A 22,992-nucleotide genomic window follows, 5' to 3' on the forward strand; every position below is an offset into this window, starting at 1 on the left:
AAATAAAGATGAAAAGTCTTGATGCCAAGGAGCTCCTAGTTTCACAGGAGAAGCATAGGATTCAGGCCAGTGGTATGAGAGTGCAGAGAGAATGAAGAATGCCTTGGAGAGAAGGGAATGGCAATAGATGTATAAAGAAATCAGGGAGAACTTCCTAGAAAAGGTAAGTCTTGAGTGTCAATTTCAAGCAAGGACTAAATGTGAATTGGCAAAGCCAAACTTATTTTTTATTATTTTAGGGCCCAATGGAGGTGAGAAAAGGTACACTGAGTATAGACACCTTAGAACAAATAGCAGCAAACTAGAAAGGAAAAAGAGCTGTGGTGGGTAAGTAAATGGTTCTTTTATAGTTTCTTATGGAATCTAGTTAAAGAAAAATGAATGCTATGTTTGTCAAGTTTTAATATAAGAATTATTTTGGTTGCAATTGATATAAAAGTTTAATTTAAAAGTTTAATTTTAAAGTAGGGAGGGAAAAAAGAATGCATTGATTCACTAGTTTGGTGTACCTAGATTCAGGGGCGCAGATGATTGGATCTCTCTTCATCCCTCATTCTGCTCATCTTTGTATTAACTTCTTTTAGGCAGGTTCTGTTCAGAAGGCAGTTAAGACGGCCCCCAGAAACTCCAGACTAACCAATAGAGCCTCACAGCAACTTTAGCAGCAATACAGCTTGTTTTTTCTTGAGAGTGTCTACAAAATTTGAAGGGCGACTCTGATTCATCTGTTTGAGTCAGTTACCTATGTCTGAGTGCTCCCAGAGGGATGGAACATTCTGATGGGCTAAATCTAGACCCAGGAAGGGTAGGATTACAGTCAGCCCCAACCAAGCTACATGAACTGAAGTAGATGTGGTACCTTTAAAGAAAAAGTAAGGTCCTATTACCAACAAACAATGCCCAGCAGGCAATAAACAACACATATTCACAGCAATAGTACCTTTTCTTTCTGTAATATTCCCATATAGTATCTTATTCTGATACAGAAGAATAAGGCCAATTTAGTGTGTGTGTGTGTTTGGGGAAATGCTTCAATGCTTCAGGACATTGGCCTGGGCAAAGGTTTCTTCAGCAAGACCTCAAAAGAACAGGCAACCAAAGCAAAACTCAACAAATGGGATTTTTATCAGGCTAAAAACTTCTGCATATCAAAGGAAATAATCAATAAGGTGAAGAAGAAACCTAAAAACTGGGAAAATATTTGAAAACTATTCCACTGACAAGGGATTAATAATCAAAATATATAAGAAACTTAAATAATTCAACAGCAAAAAATAAAATCCAATTAAAAATGGGGAAAAGATCTGAATAGACAACACTTAAAAGAAGACATCCAAATGGCCAAGAGATATATGAAAAAATGCTCAACATCACTAATCGTCAAAGAAACGCAAATCAAAATCACAATGAGATATCATCTCACTATAGTTAAAGTGGCTAATACAAAAAAAAGATAGTAAACAAATGCTGGTGAAGATGCAGAGAAAGGGGAATGCTCATACACTGTTGGTGGGAATGTAAATTAGTACAGCTACTATGAAAAACAGTATTCAGGCTCTTCAAAAAACTAAAAATAGGCCAGGCATGGTGGCTCAGCCTGTAATCCCAGCACTTTGGAAGGCCGGGGTGGGCGGATCACGAGGTCAGGAGATCAAGACCATCCTGGCTAACACGGTGAAACCCCATCTCTACTAAAACTACAAAAAATTAGCCAGATGTGGTGGCAGCTGCCTGTAGTCCCAGGTACTTGGGAGGCTGAGGCAGGAGAATGGCGTGAACCTGGGAGGCGGAGCATGCAGTGAACCAAGATAGCGCCACTGCACTCCAGCCTTGGTGACAGAGCGAGACTCCACCTCAAAAAAAAAAAAAAAAAAAAAAAAAACCCACTAAAAATAGAAATACTGTTTTTTTCCAGGATAGTGGACCAGAGGCTTTTAGTGTACCTCAGCCATTTGGAAATAGCAAGACAGTGCATAAAGAGGAACTCTGTGAGCTTTAATTCAACAAGGAAAATAGGAATCTACCAGAATCATGAAGGTTATCCCAGATCCTGGGGAGAAGAACACCAGAAGACAGCCCCCATGATGGCATCTGGCTCATAAATAGATCCTGGTAGAGGGAGGTCCTCTCTGCTTCACACCCAGGCAGATCTCCAGGCATTTGGAACACCCACCCATCTGGTTTGGCAACCCAAGCTGGCCCATTTTTCTTGGACATAGATCATGGTGTAGCTGGTCCCTCTCCGCACCATACCTGGGCAGATCTGTAGGCATTCAGAACACTTGCCTGAATCAACAGCCTGAGCTGCCCCACCCTTCCTGTGCAGAGGCCCTGGTGCAGAGGAGCCCTCTCTGTTCCATGCCTTGGCAGATCTCCAGGCTAGTGGAGCACCTCCTGTCCTGGATTAGGAGTTTAGGCCACTCCCTATCCCCATGCAGATAACTTGAGGCTGAGGAGGTTTCCCAGCTCCACAGCCTAGGCATACCTCTAGGCACTTGGTGGCCACCCACTGGATTCTCCTTCAGTGCAGGGTCTTGTGCTTACTGTCAGAACATCTGTAGGCAGACCTGCTTGGTCCATTCCCACCCATCATGGCCCCCACACCTTCCAGGACTGAGCTTCTGCAAGTAAACAAGCATCAAATATATATCCAGTCATTTTGGCTGCAGCCAGCTCTTACCTAGAAGTGTTCTCTACTGGTGTATAAGTCACACAACATAGGCCAACATGAAACCTGTTGAAAGAAGTACTTAGGGCTATAGAAGCAAAGCTAAAAGACTATACCTAGCATTCTCTACAGTTGCAAACCCTAGGGAGTGGGGAGAAGGGGGAAGGGAAAAAATCCTCACAGTAATATTATAGGGAAAGAAAGAAAAAGAAAAAATCCTACCTGCAAGAAAATAATTACAAAAGTTAGAAGTGCCAGCATCTCCAAATGAGGAGGAACCAGAGTAAAAATTCTGGCACCATGAAAAATCTGATTGTAGTGACACCACCAAAAGATCATACTAGTTCTCCAGCAGTGGTCACAGACCAAAATGGAAACTCAGTAATGACAGACAAAAAATTCAAAACATGAATTGTGAGGAAGCTCAACAAGATCCAAGATAAGGTTGAAAATAAACACAAAGAAACTTCTAAAGCAATCCAAGAAATGAAGAAACAAACATCTTTAAAAGGAAATTAATTAGAGCTTCTGGAATTGAAAAGCTCACTTAAGGAATTCCAAAATACAATTGGAAGCTTTATCAATAGATTGGACCAAGCAGAATTCTTTTCTGAAATTCTTTTCTAAAAGAATTTCAGAGCTTAAAGACCAATGTTTCAAACAAATCCAGTCAGACAAAAACAAAGAAAAAAGAATTTAAAAAGTGAACGGTCTTCATGGAATATGGGATTATGTAAAGCAACCAAACCTACAACTTACTAGTATTCTTAAGAGAGAAGGAATAAAAGCAAACAACCTGGAAAACATATTGGAGAGAATAATTCAAGATAACTTCCCTAATCTTGTTAGAGAAGTAGACATCCAGATATGAGAAATGCAGAGAACACCTTTTAGATACTATACAAAATGAATATCACCAAGGCATGCAGTCACCAGACTGTCCAACTAGAGAAAAAGGTCAGATCACATACAAAGGGAACCCTGTCAGGTTAACAGTGGACTTCTCAGCAGCAACTTTACAACCCTTTAGAGATTGGGGGCTTATTCCAGCATTTTTTAAGAAAAGAAATTCCAACTAAAAATGACATATCCTGCCAAACTAAGCTTCATAAGCAAAGGAGAAATAAACTCTTCCAGGCAAGCCAACGCTACCATAATTTTTTACCAGTAGTCTAGTCTTACAAGAGATACTGAAGGGAGTCCTAAACATGGAAACAAAAGAATGTCTGCTACCAGAAAAACACACTTAAGTACATAGCCCACACACCCTATAAAGCAACTACACAATAGAAACTACAGAGCCATCAGGTAACAACTTCAAAACCTATCCTATCGTGATTAACATATCACTATTAACCTTGAATGTAAATGGTCTAAATGCCTTACTTAAAAGACACAGAGTGGCAAGTTAGACGAAAAAGCAAGACCCATTCAATTGCTGTCTTTTAGAGACCCACCTTACAGATAAAGCCTGGAAGTAAAAAGTTGGATAAAGATCTACTATGCAAATGGAAAGCAAAAAGGAATAGGGATCACTATTTTTTTTTTTTTTTTTTTTTTTGAGAGGAGTCTCGCTCCATCGCCCAGGCTGGAGTGCAGTGGCGCGATCTCGGCTCACTGCAAGCTCCGCCTCCCGGGTTCACGCCATTCTCCTGCCTCAGCCTCCCGAGTAGCTGGGACTACAGGCGCCCGCCTCCACGCCCGGCTAATTTTTTGTATTTTTAGTAGAGACGGGGTTTCACCATGTTCGCCAGGATGGTCTCGATCCCCTGACCTTGTGATCCGCCAGCCTCGGCCTCCCAAAGTGCTGGGATTACAGGCGTGAGCCACCGCGCCCAGCCGGGATCACTATTCTTATGTCAGATAAAACAGACTTTAAACCAACACAGTAAAAAAGAACTATTAAAGAAGGGCATTAAATAATGAAAGAGAATTCAATTCAACAAAAACTTCACTATTCTAAATACATACATACCCAATATTGGAGCACCCAGGTTCACAAAACAAGTACTTTTAGACTACAAAAACACTTAAATAGACACACAATAACAGTGAGGAGCTTGAACACCTCACTGTCAGCATAGATAGAAAGCATTGTAGCAGAAAACTAACAAAGAAATTCTGGACTTCAACTTGACACTTGACCAATTGGACCTAATAGACATCTACAGAATACTCCACAAATCAACCAGAGAATACACATTCTTTTCATGTGCACACAGAACAAACTACAAAATGGACCACGTGCTTGGCCATAAAAGAAGTCTCACTAAATTTAAAAAACTTGAAATCATACCAACCATATTCTCAGATCACAGTGGAATAAAAATAGAATCAATACCAAGATGATCTCTCAAAATCACATAATACATGAAAATGAAACAACTTGCTCCTGAATTTAGGTAAACAATGAAATTAAAGCAGAAGTCCAAAAATTATTGGAAATAAATCAAAACAGAAACACAACATACCAAAATCTCTGGATTGCAACAAAAACAGTGCTGTGAGGAAAGTTTATTGCATTAAACATTTATCTAAAAAGTTAGAAAGATGTCAAATTAACAATCTAACATCACACACAGAGGAACTAGAAAACAAGAACAAACTAGCCCCAAAGCTAGCAAAGGGAAATAAGTAACTAAAATCAGAGCAGAACTGAACCAAATTGAGAACCCAAAATCCACACTAAATCAATGAAACTAAAAGTTGTTTTTCGAAAGGAAAAACAAGATCAGTAGACTTATAGCTAGATTAACTAACAAACAAACGAAAAAGAAGCTCCAAATAAGCACAATCAGAAATGACAAACGTAACATTGCAACTGATTCCACAGAAATGCAAAGTATCCAGAAATACAAAGTACCAGAAATACAAAGTATCCTGTTATAAACACATACACAAACTAGAAAATCCAGAGGAAATGGATACATTCCAGGAAACAAACAATACTCCAAGATTGAATCAGGAAGAAATTGAAACCCTCAACAAGTCAATATTAAGTTCCAAAATTGAATCAGTAATAATAATAATAATAATAATAATAATAAGGCTACCAACAAAAAAGCCCTGGACCAGATGGATTTACAGCCAAATTCCACCATATGTACAAACATGAGTTGGAACCAGTTCTACTGAAACTATTCCAAGAAAACAAGGAGGCGGGACTCCTCCCTAACTCATTCTGTGAGGCCAGCATCACCCTGATACCAAAACCTGGCAAAGACATAATGAAAAAAGGAAACTACAGGCCAATATCCTTGATGGACGTAGATACTAAAATCCTCAACAAAATGCTAGCAAACTGAATCCAACAGTACATCAAAAATTTAATTCAACACTTTTAATCCTAACGCTTTGGGAAGCTGAAGTGGGCAGATCACTTGAGCCCAAAAGTTCAAGACCTGCCTGGGCAACATGGTGAAACCCCATCTCCATAAAAAATATACAAAATTAGCTGAGTGTGGTAACATGCCCCTGTAGTCCCAACTACTCTGGAGGCTGAGGTGGGAGGATCACCGGAACTCAGGGAGGTTGAGGCCACAGTGAACCATGATCATATCACTGCACTCCAACCTGGGAAACAGCATGAGACCCTGTTGCAAAATAATAATAATAATAATAATTCCCAGCACTCATGTAGGCTTCATTCCTGGGATGCAAGTTTGGTTCAACATATGCAAATTGATAAATATGACTGACCACATAAACAGAATTAAAAAAAACACTATATGATAATCTCAATAGTCATGGAAAAAACTTTTGATAAAATCCAACATCCCTTTATGACCAAAACCCTTAAGAAATGAAGCATTGAAGGAACATGCCTCAACATAATAATTGCAATTTTTGACATTCCCATACCAACATCATACTGGATAGGCAAAAACTGGAAGCATTTCCCTGGAGAACTGAATCAAGACAGGGGTACCTACTTTCACTATTCCTATTCATCATAGTACTGGAAGTGCTAACCAGAGTGATCAGGCCAGAGCAAGAAATAAAGGCATCCAAATAGGAAAGGAAGAAATCAAACTATCTATCTTCATGGATGCTATGATTCTACACCTAAAGACTCTGCCAAAAGGCTACTAGAACTCATAAATGTCTTCAGTAAAGTTTTAGTATACAATGTCAATGTACACAAATCAGTAGCATTTCTATGCACCAATAATGTTCAAGCTGAGAGCCAAATCAAGAACACAGTCCCATTTACAATAGACATACACACACACACAACCTAGGAATACATCTAACAAAGAAGGTGAATGATCTCCACAAGGAGAACTACAAAACACTGCTAAAACAGATAAACAGATAGAAAAACATTCCATGCTCATAGGTTGGAAGAATCAACATCATTAAATGGCCATACTGCCTAAAGCAATCTATAGATTTAACACTATTCATATCAAACTACCAACATAATTTTCCACAGAACTAGAGAAAGCTATTCTAAAATTCACAGGAAACCAAAAAGGAGCCTGAATAGCCAAAGTAATCCTAATCACAAAGAACAAAGCCAGAGGCATCACATTACCTGACTTCAAACTATACTATAAGCCTACAGTAACCAAAACAGCACGGTACTGGTACAAAAACAGACATAGATCAATGGAACAGACTAGTGAATCCAGAAATAAAGCTGCACACCTACAGCCATCTCATCTTTGACAAAGCTGACAAAAATATGCAATGGGGAAAGAATTCTTTATTCCATAAATGGTGCTGGAATAGCTGGCTAAGCCATATGCAGAAGAATGAAACCATACCCCTACCTTTCATCATATATAAAATTAACTCAAGATGGATTAAAGATTTTAATGTAAGAACCAAGCCTATAAGAATCCTAGAAGAAAACCTAGGAAATATCTTCCTGGACTTTGGCCTTGGAAAAGAATTTATGACTAAGTTCTCAAAAACAATTGCAACAAACACAAAAATTGACAAGTAGGAGCTAATTAAAGAGCTTTCGCACAGCAAAATAAACTAACAACAGAATAGATAAACTACAGAATAGGCAAAAGTATTTGCAAACTATGCATCCAACAAAGGTCTAATATTCAGAATCTATAGGGAACTTAAACGACTGAACAAGCAGAAAGCTAAATAACTCCATTAAAAATGAGCAAAAGACATGAACAGATTACTCTCAAAAGAAGACATACAAGTAGCCAACGAACATATGTAAAAATGCTTCACATTACTCGTCATCAGAGAAATGCAAATCAAAACCATCATGAGATACCATCTCATACCAGTAAGAATGGCTACTATTAAAAGGTCAAGAAAACAAGAAATGTTGGTGAGGCTGTGGAACGAAAGGAATGTTTGTACGCTGTTAGTGGGAATGTAAAGTAATTGAGCCATTGTGGAAAGCAGTTTGAAGATTTCTCAAAGAATTTAAAACAGAGCTACCATATGACCCAGCAATGCCATTCTTGGGTACATATCCAAAAGAAAATACATCATTCTATCAAAAAGACATATGCACTTGCATTTTCATTTCACCGCCATTCACAATAGCAGAGACATGGAAATCAGCCTAGGTGCCCATCAATGGCAGACTGGCTAAACAAAATGTGGTACATATACGCCATGGAATACTACACAGCCGTAAAAAAGAACAAAATCATGTCCTTTGCAGCAACATGGATGGAGCTGAAGGCCATTATTCTAAGTGAATTAATGCAGGGAGAGAAAACCAAACACTACATGTTTTGACTGATGAGTGGGAGCTAAACATTGAGTACTCATGGACATAAAGATAGCAACAACAGAAACTGGGGACTACTAGATGGTGGAGGGAAGGAGGAAGGCAAAGGTTGAAAAAACTGTTGGTTTCTATGCTCAGTACCTGGGTAATGGAATCATTAATACCCCAAACCTCAGCATCAGGCAATATACCCATTTAACAAAACTGCATACCTACCCCCGAAGCTAAAATAAAAGTTGATTTAAAAATATGATCCAGCAATCCCACTGCTTGGTATATATTTAAAAGAAAAGAAATTAGCATATCAAAGAGATGTCTGTATGCCCATGTATATACTTTGACATTCAGAAAAGTCAAGATTGGAATAAACCTAAGTGTCCATCAACAGATGAATGGATAAAGAAAATGTGATATATATACACAATGGAATATTAGTCCTCCATTAAAAAAAGTGAAATCCTGTCATTTGCAACAACATGGATGAACTGGAAGACATGTTAAGAGAAATAATCCAGTCATATAAAGACAAAGGTAACATGTTCTCACTTATATGTGGGAGCTAAAATGTTGACCTCATGAAGGTGGAGAGTAGAATGGTGGCTACCAGAGGATGTGAAGGGTAGTGGGGAGCAGGGATGAGGAGGATTTGGATAATGGGTGCAAAAATATAGTTAGATAGAAGGAATAAGAGATAGTGTTTGGTAATACAACGGGGTGACTACAGTTAACAATAATTTATTGGATAGTGAATTAATGCAATTTGGAATAAATAACATAATTTGTTGTATATTTCAAAATAAGTAGATGAGTAGATTTAGAATGTTCCCAACCTTAAAGGAGTTATAAATGTCTGAGGTGATAGATACCCCAAATACCCAAATTTGGCCATTACACATTGTATACTTGTATCAAAATATCACATGCACCCCATAAATATGTACAACCATTAGGTATCCATAAAAATTAAACAATACAACATTTGGACAGAAAATAAAATAGTTTTAAAGACACCTGAGTTCTTCCTGTATGCTTTTCTTCTTGTCTGAAATGTGGCTTCTACCTTCATCCCCGTCTCTAAGCTGGGTAACATCTATTCATACTTTATGTCTCAGCATGAATGTTATTTTTGCAGGAAAGTCTTCCTTGATCTAGCAAACAGGTTAGCGCCTCTCTTACACATAGCCCTCAGTACTTTGTTTTCACATGTCTGCCACAAGTCTTGTTCTTTAGATTTTCTGTGACATTTACTTAACTATTTGTTTTTCCTGACCATTTTACACGCTCCATGAGGACAGGCAATGTAACTAGGTTATTCACTATTGATTTGCCAGTGCCTAACATGGTGTTTGGCAAAAGTGGGTACAAAAATATTTGTTGAATTAATAAATAACCCAAATTAAGCTTTAATAATCTGAAAATTTGGTTAAAATTTAGAAAAAAACTCACCAAACATTCTCCTTTTTCTGTTAAAAGCCATATCTAACAACTGAGTACCAAGGGCTTGGCACCCATAAGATCTGTGTTTTTGATAAGATTTACAGTAGTTTGCTTTTTTCCTTAAGGACATTGCAAGTCTTAACACTAATCATGTTTTTCTCATTTACTGGAATTCTAGGAAGGTGAAGGATGAACTTTGCTCAATTCATTAAAAATTTTATCATGCACTTTTGTAAACTGAAATACCCTTCAAACCCAAATAGGGTATAAGGAAATAATAAAGAGTAATAGTATTTACTTTCTGGAATTAAACTCAAAACCAGAACAGGTATTTGGTATCCTACAGTTATCTTTGTTAAGCCCATGGTGGGTATCTGAAAAGAGGTGAGAGTAAAAGAGAACTTGAAGGGACTGTAATTCTTGCATTGGGGCATATTTTGGCTTGAAAAATTGTAAAGCTAATTACCAGAAGAAGAACTAAGTTCATTTACGGTGGATTATACTCCAGAGAGATCGCCTCCCATTTGCTTTCAGAACATTTGCTATCAATAGATTTATGTTCCTGAGGTTTGTGTACTCAGCCTTACACTGTAGTTACGGATGCTGGTGAAGATGTCAGGAACCTAAGAATGAAGTGTGTGGATCAGGGCAGCAGCTGGTTAGCCATCCCTTCTTTTTTCTAAGATTCCTCCTTTTAAACTAATTTCTGTAGCACCCATTTAAAATGGAGGCAAAGAGTGTACCATGGAGATAAAAACCAAAGTTACCCCCACTACAGGATGGGTCTGATAGCCATGCACTTCTTTTGGAGGTGAGGTCCCAAGAATCAGGTCCCGTAATCTTGATTATCACCAGATTTCTCTGAAGTTACCTTAGGACCTTGAGGTAGAGGAAGGAGAGCAGAGTAAGTGTGTTCCTTGAACATTCTGATTAAGCATGAGACTTTCATGGAAGGGTCATGTTGAAACAATGTGCTTCTTGTGCTGGGTTTAATGGAGAAGCTTCCTGTGACACGTTTTCCTAATTCTATTTCTATACTAGTTTTAAAGTATATTATTAAATTAAATCAGTTTTGTTGAAATACTGAAATTGCCTTGATGATTCTTCTGGCTGGCAAACCAACTTACTTGGTTTTGTGAAAAATAAAATATTATAGTTCTGTACAGAGTAGATGGTATAGTGGCATTCAATGTTAAGAAAGAAAGAGTTCTTTCTCACCCTCCTTTTAACCCATGGCCTAGTAGGTTAACACATTTAAAAAGACTCAAGCAAGACTTGACCTCAAATAATCTTTACAGTGTTCCTAAGAAGTTAAGTATAAGTAAATTGTAACATATGGGATTCATTTTCAAAAAAAAAGATTTTGATTCTAAATTGAGTATTTTAAAAAAATACACTTTAGATTAGAGCAAGTTTAAAATAGCTAGAAGCAAGTTCAAGATATTTGTTGAAATAGTCTCCCTTTTCTACTTTTATTTATACTCAATATGTCCTCTCTCACCCTCCCTGTCCATTGCCCAAATTTCAGTCAAGAATGGGCAATATAATGGGGTAAGACCATGTCCAAATAGTATCTAAACAACGGGATGAAAATAGTGAGAAATTTGTAAAAGCTTTTTTGGCATTAGAAAGAGAAAAAAAATTAAAGCAGCTAGTGGTGGTAGTCTGGTAATTGGGCGGGATTTTAAAGTATTTTTCTCCTTCTTGGGCTCTAAGTCTACTGTCTAATTTCTCTTTGTTTAATAGAAGTCAAAGGACTATTTCTAATTGGATAAGTTCCATGAGGAGGGAGAGGAAATGATAATTGTCTTTCACTGTTGTTTGACTTCAGGAAAAATAGTTGTGGAAGAAGACTCACAGACAGAACCATAACCTAAGAAAGTTTAAAACAGAGGATAGGAGTAATTTGAAAATAAAAAATTGCATTAGTGATAAATTACTTACTGAATACAGCAGGTGATAATCCTCACTATTTGGTAAAAGATTGGCTCTATCCCCATCTGCCATGGTTGCTGTTCTTAGTCTATTCACCAAACTGGCTTTGTCATTTCTCCCCATACTTACAAGATTTCTTATTTCTGCAGACGAAAAGAAATGCTAGAAAGAGCTAGAAATTCTGATCACAACTTGAGGATTCTAGGATTAAAATTTCAAGTCACTATAATGATCACTCATCAATGACCATGAAGAGCATTTCCTCATCAGAGGAATTTGCATATTCAGCTTAAAGATTTGGCAAGCAGATGAAAAAAGGTAATTGTGGCAGACGTACTCCCAGGTGGCCACCAATGAGTGATGCCCTTGTATAATCCCCTCCCATTGAACACACAGGGAACCTGTTATTTATTTCTAACCAATGACAATTGGATATCACGCTCATGAATATGGTTATTTATATGAGAGAGTGAATGACATCAAGGACCGAAGGACAACCTCCAGTCAATAGCCAGTAAGAAGTCAGGACCTTCGGTCGCAAAGCACAAGGAAATGAATTTTGCCGACCATCTGAATGAATCTGGAAATGAATTCTGCCTAAGTTGAGCCTCCAGATGAGAACACAGCCTAGTCGACTCCCTGATTGTCACCTGGTGAGATGCTGAGCAGAGGACTCAGTTAAGCAGTGCTTGGACTCCAACATACAGGAACTGTAAGATAATAAGTGTGTGTTGTTTTAAGCCATGAAGTTGATGGTAATATGTTTGTAGCATGGAAAATGAATACAATAGTTGACTTGCTCCAGCCACGCCTCCCAAAGATAGGCTGCTCTATTATTTCTCTCTTGATGATTGCAAAAGATCTTATCACTTCCTTGGAAACATGAAATAAAACAAAACAAAACAGAAATTCATATCTTAATAAATTAGTTTGCCATAAATAGAAGTAATGCTGTTAGTAGACTTCCTTGAAAGTGGAGAAAGCATTTAATAAGAGAAATATATTAAGAAGCTGTGAAATAACTCAGTTATAAGGAAGTTTAGGATAAATAAAGGAAGACAGTTATCTGATAAATTAAAAAGACTTAGAAAGCTAGAAGACTTTAGTAATTTTTTTGGAAAATCAATATATATTCTATGTAGGGTAAGTTATAAGCTCAACTAAATGTACTAACACACAGTCCATGATAGTTCTCAGTGACTAGGGTTTTTTTTTTTCTTTTTAAGTAAATTATCTTAATAGTTTATTCACAGCATAATATTTATTTCATGGGTATTCATAATTGACTATCAACTACATTTTGAAATCTGTTGAATTTGACATTAGTTTCCTTGGAGCCAATGTTCTGTATTCTTTCTTTTACTTAGCATTTACTTAAAGCCTTTTTGCATTCTCCTTTCCTTGCTACCAAATTCAGCTCTGATAAGGTGGTCTGGTATCAGGAATCCAGTTTGTAAGTCAGAGCTTTATATTCTCAGGACAATTTGTACTTTTAAGACTTCTCTCATTCATTAATTCATCTGATGCATTTTTTTGTTGAATATTATCTAGATGTCAATATGTTAGATGCTGGGAATATATAGCTATTGGCGAGAAAAACAGACCTTGTTTTCATTCACCGTCTAGCGAGGAATAGGAACATTAATAAACTAATATCAGAAATTACAGTCCCCAAACAACATGGGTTGGTGCATTTTGAGGTTAGCCTCCTCTGTATCATCAATACTATAATATCTCTTGGCCCAGAGAGACCTACTCTTGCCCTGAATAGACCTACTTTTTGAAATCTATGCACAGACTGCAATGATTCTATGATTAATGTATTGTTGAAAAGAGCATCTTATTTATTTATTTATTTATTTATTTTTAATAGGACCATTGCATATACTCTCTGAGTACTTCAGAAATGCTGGCAATGAAAGCATGATCTATCTGTGGCAGAGGGGAGGCACTGGGTAGCAGAAAATGGGAGCTAGCTTCAGAGATTCTTGCTCACTGTAGTGGAGGAAAATTCAGTGCTGAAAGAGAGACTAAATAGCAACACCTTCATCATCAATATCATCAGCTTAGTTTCCCTGAATAAACACTCACACAGATAGGAGCTGTTTTTGAGGTAGGATAGGTTGGTCATTGCTAATGAGGTCTGAAATCAGTTCTGAAAAGATTAATCTGATAACGGCTTGGAGTTTGGGGTCAAGGTGGTGACAAAAAGAAAAGAAAAAGAAAAACGAAACCAGTGTGTATAGTTTATCTATTGAGCCTAAGATGTGGAAGAGAATTATCGATGGGATGAGGGGCTAACATATCCCATACGTCTCTTCATATTTGTTATTCTTTTAACAATTATTTCCGACTGGGCATGGTGGCTCACGCCTGTAATCCCAGAACTTTGGGATGCTGAGGCGGGTGGATCACCTGAGGTTAGGAGTTCGAGACCAGCCTGGCCAACATGGAGAAACCCCATCTCTACTAAAAATATAAAAATTAGCTGGGTCTGGTGGCAGGTACCTGTAATCCCAGCTACTTGGGAGGCCGAGGCAGGAGAATCGCTTGAACCCAGGAGGCGGAGGTTGCAGTGAGCCGAGATTGCGCCATTGCACTCCAGCCTAGGAGACAGAGCCAGACTCAAAAAAAAAAAAAAAAAAGTATATATATATATATATATATATATATATATATAAAAGATGTATACATGTATATATAATATGTATATTATATATATTCCACTGTCATTCTCACCATCTCACAAATGCCTGTATTTTTTTCGTTGTTTCTGTATGTTTTTGGCTTTTTTGTTCCTTACTTCAACATTTAATAGCTCACTCATATACCTTTGAGATAACCTATTAATAAACTGAAATTAATGGGTAATTGAAAAAGTAACCTACTGCACCCAGGATTCTTTGGTGTGTAATAAATGTGGAAAATGCTGATGATAAATCTAGACAGTTTTCTGATAGCGTTTTAAAAATAATGTATAAGAAATAAAAGTAAAATTGGTTATATCATACCTAACTCATTTTCCTTCCTATACTTTTTGTGTTTGACCTGTTTCTAGAATTTGAATTTTTATGCCATTAGAAAAAACACAGTATTAATATTTAATACATAGAAACCATAAGTTAGCAACATTTATTGAATATTTTCTGTGTAAAAGGTGATATGTACATTTTCCTAGGTAAAGATAATTACCATGACAAGCTTTAGTTTCAAAATCTTATCAGAGAAAATTTCAAGTTGTCTATTATTTAAGATCAAATAATACATAGGTGTGTATAAATGTAGAAATAGAAAGTGATTTTTATATTTCAAGGTGCTCCCTTTTTCATCACTGAAATTTTGAATCTGAGAAACAGTAATGGATCTGAGACAGTAAGTCTGACAGGTTTGCCTTCTGTATTTAACTTTTAATAATCCTAAAATTATAAGTTTTGTACACTACCTTCATTGTGTTGTTTTTATATTTATGCAGCAGGTGCCTATGGCTGTCAACTGCCATCATGTAAGTTAGGACACATTACAACAGATGTGCCAAATAAGAATACTCTACAAATCAGAGCTACCAACTTTTCATCCTGGGGAAGATTTGCAAGCTCAGCTCCAAAATGCAACTTGTGACTTCTTGGAAAGCAACAGTTCATTATTTCAAATATTTTAAAAGCTGCACGATAATTTTGTATTTCTTTTTTGTTTAAGAGGTTTAATATAGTGTTTAATGTTACATTTACAAACTTTGGGTTAGTATTTTCATCATGTAGACAATGTTTATAGTGATCAGCCAACAAGCATAAGCAGAAGAGCCTTGACTACGACTGCTAAAGATACTACGATATGTTTTCAAGTTACTTATACTTTTCCCCTAGGCTATTTCCTAATTGAAAACTAAAAAAGATTAGAGACAATTACATGTTTGTATCAAAAATGTTATTAATTCATCAATTTTCGGTATTTTTAGTCTTTAGATGGCTAACTTGATCTTTTATCTGGAAGAAAACATTTTGTAACCATGTGAGATAAAGGAATGACTAGAGGTGACACTATGAGAAACATCATCTAGAAATGCTAGATGACAGTAAAAGTAGCCGATGTTGATGAGAGGTGAGCAGCAACTTCTGTTCCTAGTCTTTAAAATATTTTATTTTAAGGCTGTTAATAGTGACTTTGTATATTTTATCAAATTCAATGTCTAGGGGTCTCATTTTTATATGGTAAAAATCCCGCCTTACGTGAACTAAGAACAATATATTCAAAAAATTGTCTGGAATTTTGTGTTTGTTCTCTATGAAATGTCTAATTATCCAAAATCTCTCAACCCTTTTCTCTTAAAAAGATACTAGGGCAAAGTTTTAAGGATGTCTAGTCTCAATGGGAAACTACAAAAAAAAAAGGCTTTAGCTTTTTCTAATATGATTTTTTTCTGTAAGAAACAGTTAAATACATGATTTTTTTCCTGTCATTTCTTAAGGGAATAAAAAAAGATCCAAATCATATTGACTAATACTAGTAAAACTTGCATTAAATTGCATCGACATTGGTCTTCTGTTTTATATCTGTGTCAAATTAAGTGATAAACTTACATTACATCAGATTCCTGGCCCTGTGAAGATTGAGGGCAATCTTATATGAAACTGATGATTTATTAATAGTTTCCAAAGGTGGATTTAGGCTATCCCAGATATTAAGCAAATTTAGAGAATGCCTTAGTTATTTTCTTGAGCTTTGTTTTAAAAATATGGACTGAGAGCTGAGCGTGGTGGTTTGTATCTATAATCCCAGAGACTTGGAAGGCTGAGGCAAGAGGATCATTTAAGGCCAGGAGTTTGAGGCTGCAGTGAGCTATGATTGCCTGAGTGACAGAGTGAGACCCTATTTCTAGTAAAATAAAATAAAATAAGAATATGGGTTAAAGGTAGTATCGTTTGGTTGAAACAATACAAAATAGTAAATATTCAAGGGTATCAGAATGAAAAAGAGGTAGTGTAATTAAACTTAATCCCAAGTAATAACTATCCAGGCCACTGGCCTGCTTTTAAACTGAGAACACACCTGCTTTCCTTTGCATCCTTTGCCAGAATGTGTGTAACACTTCAAGCTGGGATTTCAAGGACAGTCAATACAGATTACTGTAGAATCTTATTTATATGACATCCTGGGTGTTCTGAGAAGAACCTGGGAAACCTATGCAATAGTTTATAGACAAGTGGGACTTCCATATTAGGCTTTGCCTTGGCTGTGAGCATGATATGGGCCCCTATTGCATAATCCCTTTTGATGGAGAGGTACATCTTGCAATGAAAGTCAAATGCATTATTTTGGCTACTCAGTCTTCCCAGCTGCCACATGTCTTATTTTATGTCTAGTGGGCAGCTGGTTACAGCTGCCTGGAGAGTTTTATTCATTAGAGTCTTTTGGTGAAGTCTGGTGCTTCTGGAAACTCATATCATGGGTAATAAGGTGTCTCCACAATGATGCTGATGAGAGAGTCCAAGCAGCTTTGGGGGTTTTCAGAGGACTCCCCTGACTGCAGAGGGATTCTGAAGCCTCAGTTTCCAATCCTGATCCAAATTCCATGTTTTGTGGACTAACCATTCATTCTCTTCTAACTTTACTATTTTTTTTTTTTACCCCATGATCTTGATTATCCTACGTCTATCTCTGAGTCCTCAAAAATAGTTAGAAATATCGATGCAGGGGAGAGACATAGGATAATGGCCTTCTAGGGTAATGCCTCTGCAGAATGACTAGTATTTTGGCACTATTAAAAGTGTGTGCTCTTGAAAGATCTTGTTACAAGTCTTGTTTCCAAGTTGTGTAGGAGATCCAGTGACAGTACTGGATCATGTGAGGGAAGTGTATTGTGGACAACAGAGCCACAGGTGAGGAGCAACAAGCAAAGCAGTTCTAATGCTTACACTGGATTGATTTCTGAAAAACAAAGTACAACACAACAAAACAAATTTATTTCTTATTTGAGTCCTAGTGTGTGCGCATGGCATTTGTTGGAGCAGTCAGACCAAACCTTCACACCGATAATACATCTTTTGTGCTTTCTTTCCCTTATGAGAAATTAGCATTTATCTATCTATTAGAGGTGTTTTGTGGTATAGATAGGCGGAGATGTTGATAAGTCTTAAAACCTTAGAGTAGGGCACAGCACTAATCTATCACCTAATGGAGAAATCTCCTTTACAACTGTCAGTGTAAGTGCCCACCCTCTGCTGGAATGCCATCACACTGCTTGATGCAACGCCGTATGCCATAGGCAGACAACATAAACTGAAGCTGGAAACAGAAAGGACTCCTTCGACTCCTAATTCCCAAATTAACTTTCAAACTTTATTCATTATTTTCTTCTCTTGAATTTAAGTCTGTCTCTTTGTAACTTCGTTTATTGGTCCTAGTTTTGTCCTATGCAGGTACATAGCAGAGTGTGCATCCCTTTCCATAGGATATGTAAAGAAAGAATGTGTTATTTTAATAATAAGGAATACTTATTAAGTACCAACCATGTGCTTAGCTCTATTCTCTGCTTACAAACATGGCCTCATCCAATCACTGTAATCCTGTTGGATAATTCCTATTAATGTCCTGATTAATTTAATATTAGAGGCAGCCGAGTCAGGCTCTGAACTCTGGCAGTTCCATGCCAGAGCCCATACTGTACCACTTCTCTTACATTGCCTCTTCTTTTTCTGTACCACTTCTCTTACCTTGCCTCTTTTTCTTTTTAACCCTCTGAGATCTAGACATCACCTTCTGTCAGTAAGTTATCCTACAACAGAGTCTTCATCAATTTCTCTTGTTCATCCATGGTCATTGTTATTTGTCTGGCTTGAGGTCCTCCTCCTCCAGGTGGTCACACTGGTGATGCACTCAGTCAGGTTGTAGATGAGCAGGTAGGCCAAGCATGTCACTCCTACTATGCATAACATTGAGTCATTAGTCAGCCTTTTTTGGTCTTTTCATTCACTGTCTCCCTCGGTAAGTGAGCCTTTGTCAAATGTTTGCAGATTCAAAAAACGTAGTTTTCTTCTTCCTTTGTTATCAGAAAAAAGTGCATTACATTTTTGAAAAAATTCTAATATTATTTTCCCTCTATTACAGATGGTTTAGCATGTACATTTTAACTGAAAGTCCTTGGGACTATTAAGCACTTCAAGAAGGTAAACATTTTAGGAACTATAATGATATGCTGAACTTAGAAAGGACAACAAGCAGCAAACTGTAGAAAACAATGCAGCTATTCCATCCAGCTTTAGTAATTAGAATAATAATGGTACATTTGAAAGCTTTCACTTGTTTTCCTCCATTCCATTTAATATTGCTATATGATTCTTAACACTTTTAGACAGCATACTATATCCACATATTAAGATCGTTTTGTCAAAATACATTAAAGGTGGGCTTGACTCACACACTAACTTTTCTTATTTTATGGATAATGCTCATTCTTGTAGTAGATTTCTGCTTCTCCTCTGTATCACTGTAACTAACTTTCCATTTCAATTCAGGAAGATCGAGGAATCCTAGGTCAAACCTGGTGAAAGTTCAAATATAAATTGAGTTGAATCAGGTTGAAATCAGCCAGTAGAATGAACATAAACATAAGAAATTGTCTTTCCTGATATTAAATATTGTACTATGTTCACATCGAAGTGTACATCTTGTAGGAACTTTAGAATTCAGAAATGAAATCATAATTTGGTTGCTCCTCTCATTAATTAGATACCAGGTGTACCCTATGCAAGAAAACACACGTTGGATATCATAGTGTCTGCTGTATTAGGTTAGATAGCCTTTTATATCATATGACATTATGAAAGGGAAAGAGGAGAGAGTGTCGAGAGAAAGGAGGACTGCTGGGTGAACCACTCAATCCCCCTCTAGCCCAATCACATTTAATTTAATACATTGAGATCCCAATCACATTTAAAACTAGGATCTCTCTAAGATTGTAGGATCTCTGGAAGGGAAATAAAAATAAACGCCACCAAATAACAGTGCACCAATTTTCTTATCAGCACCTGATGTTTGAGCCAATCGTAGTTGAGAATTTTTTTATCTTCATTATAATTCTGAGAGGCAAGCAAAATTGTTATAAGACAGCTTATTTCAAACGTCTCAGGGGCATTTGTGTTAAAAGATACCTTGTGCAAAAATATTCAAAAGTTAGATATGGTTCAAATAGTTTTCTTTACTTCCAGGTTTCTCAAAACCTTTAATACGGCAATGCACATTGAGAATCCAGGGGATATCGGAGTTCCCTAAACTTATTTGACAGCTGAATCTTTAAATTTTTTTCTGAAGAATGCCATGCACAAATTAATATTACATGGGATACACTTTTAAAAATGTCCTTTTGAAGACTCATTGGATAGCTGCAATGTTAAAATCAAATATGGTAAAATTTGTTCAAAATGAGATTTAAAATAGATTAGGACTTAGTTATATTAATGACATGAGTTATTAATTCTTGCACAATATTTTATAGATAACTCTAGAAACTCTGAACACCAACTATAAGTTAGAGGGGGGATGCCAGGAGTTTACAATTTCGCTATTATGGCACCCACTAAGATGCCAATAACATTTGGAAAGTCCTTTTGCTTATAAGAAAATCCAAGTTTGGTTGACAAGCCATAAACTTTGCCTTCCTTTCTGGTGTTCCATATATCTCATGTCCTCTGAAAACCTTTTCAGTTTCTATTAAGTTTTTAAAAGTAATGTGTCAGGTTCTAATGCCCCTGCTGTTTAAGGAAGAATGCTCTCACTAATAAATTATAATGAATTGTCAGTCTCAGCAGGCCTGTGACCTTCAGTCTGTGGGGGGTTCGAGGCTAAACTCTATTTCCCCCTCTTCTTGTTGGAGCCACTTTTCTTGTTCTAGCCTGTCCTCTTAATTTATGGGTGGGCTGCCCACAAGACAACTCACCTGCAAAAATAGTTCATGCTGTGGTGTTTATTATACTAAGTAGGTTTCATGCTGACTGAGAGTTTCTACAAGGGGATGGAGTTGCTGTCAAGATCCTCCATCATCTGAGCAAAGCTAGCACTCAAATTCTCTCATATTTCAGCGTATTAAATTTAGTGGGGGTGGAAATGGGATGGCTGAAAGTGACAGAAGAGACAGTGGTGTGAAGGCAGCTTAAGTGTCTTGTTCAGGGGCTTCTGTAAATGTGACTTCAGTAAAATGTATCAACAGGACAGTCAAATAAAAGGCATGCATTAGAAGCATTAAAACCATGCCCTGCTAGCACAAGGTAATGAAAAATCTCTGCAGCCTACGTGAAGGAATGCTGAGATGTGTAGCTTTAAGTTGATTTTTTGGTAAGTTGAGTGAAATATTCACTGGGTATGTTTTCTTTATTCCCCAGTTTTAGACATTCCTGGCTTATTAAATTAATATGTTCTCTTTATAGAGAATTTGAAAATAATAAAATACTGTCAAAAAAGAGAGAAAAAAGTCCTGCTCTGCTCTCTTAGGAACAATTATTCTTAACACTGCAGTTTTCTTTCCAGTGAGTCTTCTGTGCAATTTTTCCATAGCCGTGACAGTATAATACATAAAGTTTTTTTCCTGCTTTTTTATATGACATGATATTACAAGCATTTCTCATATTACCAAACACTTATGCAAATTTATATCACTTATACTAAGCAGCGTTTTACAGCATGCATGTATTGTTTAATTATTTTCTTATTGTGGAATTGCCTTAATACTATGTCCGGCAGCTCAGCAATATGGGCTTTTATGCCTGTCTTCTTTTTCTTCTTCTTTTTTTCTTTGCAAAGTCTTGAAAATCCAGTTCCTTCCTGGAGCTCAGGACCTTTGCACTGCCATTTCCTCTGTCTGTAGGACTTTGCCCCAGATCTGCAGAGGCAGGCCACTGGGAAGCTCTAGGAGATAGCCATTCATTTACTGTTTACTCTGGCCCCTCTGGATCATGAGCTCCTTATCTGTCTTATTGTGCACTAACTCTCTAACCCTTTAGCAGGCCTGGCTCATTGTAGGTGAGCAGTAAATACTTATAGTATGAAGTTATAATATTGAATCATTAGGTTATTTCTTTTTGCCTTTTTTAGCTTTTATTAATGTTATTAAAAAAATCTTTGGGCTTGTATTTTTATCTGCATTTTGGATTCTCTCCTTAGAATTTATTATTAGAATAAAAACTCCCAGGCCAAATGCTAAAGTCTGAGCATTTTAATATTTTTGATACATGCCAGTTATATTAGAAGAGAAGGGGCATATTCTTTTAAGCTTAACCTTAACTCTAATTTTTATTCTCAGTAGAATTGGCTCATTTTTAAACTAAATCCAATAAAAGTTGCTGAATTTTTTTTGCTAAATATTTTATGCAGTTTTAATTTCATTTCTTTGATGACTGCAAATTTGAAATCTTTTATTATCTGTGTTTCTTCTTTTATGAGTTGTATAAGTGCTTTACTCAGTTATCCCTTGGGTATCCTGGTATTTTCTCGTAAGTTTCCATGGGAATTTTTTAAAGCTAAAATGTGAGTCTTGTGTATCACATTTATTAAAATGTTTAGTTTTTAGAATCATTTAGACTCAAATAAAGTAAAATAAAAATTTTGTTTTTGACTCATTTAGAAGTCAAATCAATGTCTTTTTAAAAAAATTGTTCCTTTCAGCAAGAAAAAAAAAAATAAACCCGTCAAAAAGTGGGCAAAGGATACAAGACATTTCTCAAAAGAAGATATACACATAGCCAACAAACATGAAAAAATGCTTAATATCACTAACCATCAGGGAAATGTAAATTAAAATCACAATGAAATACCACCTGACTCCTGCAAGAATGGCCATAATTAAGCAGTCAAAAACCAAGAGACATTGTCATTGATGTGGTGAGAAGGGAACACTTCTACACTGCTGGTGGGAATGTAAATTAGTACAATCACCATGGAAAACAGTTTGGGGATTCCTTAAGGAACTAAAAGTAGAACTACCATTTGCTCCAGCAATTCGCCTACTGGGTATCTACCCAAAGAAAAAGAAGTCATTATGTGAAAAAGACATAGGCACACACATGTTTATAGCAGCACAATTCACAATTGCAAAGATATGGAACCAATCTAAGTACCCATTAACCAATGAGTGGATTAAAAAAATGTATTATATCTATACCACGGTATACTACTCAGCCATAAAAAGGAATGAAACAATGTCTTTGTAGCAACTTGGATGGAGCTGGAGGTCATTTTTCTAAGTGGAGTA

The 22,992-nt window shown here is 36.7% G+C and overlaps 1 long non-coding RNA gene across 9 annotated transcripts in view; it reads left to right on the forward strand.

Moving 5' to 3' along the window:
• LOC105499063 (uncharacterized) overlaps window positions 1-22,992 on the forward strand; it is an 87,366-nt gene that overhangs the window by 56,014 nt on the left and 8,360 nt on the right. For 4 of the 9 annotated variants that reach the window (XR_011623516.1, XR_011623511.1, XR_011623517.1 and 1 more), the window contains exons 3-6: window positions 240-327; window positions 11,903-12,071; window positions 15,709-15,851; window positions 18,858-18,916. This is a non-coding gene — a long non-coding RNA (uncharacterized lncRNA). Of the gene's footprint in view, window positions 1-239; window positions 328-588; window positions 971-11,902; window positions 12,072-12,149; window positions 12,694-15,708; window positions 15,852-18,857; window positions 18,917-22,992 lie in introns of those variants that run through there. The other 5 variants (XR_011623514.1, XR_011623518.1, XR_011623513.1 and 2 more) reach the window with 3 other exon arrangements.

The sequence above is a fragment of the Macaca nemestrina genome, chromosome 5, assembly GCF_043159975.1.
Source record: "Macaca nemestrina isolate mMacNem1 chromosome 5, mMacNem.hap1, whole genome shotgun sequence".
NCBI lineage: Eukaryota > Metazoa > Chordata > Mammalia > Primates > Cercopithecidae > Macaca > Macaca nemestrina.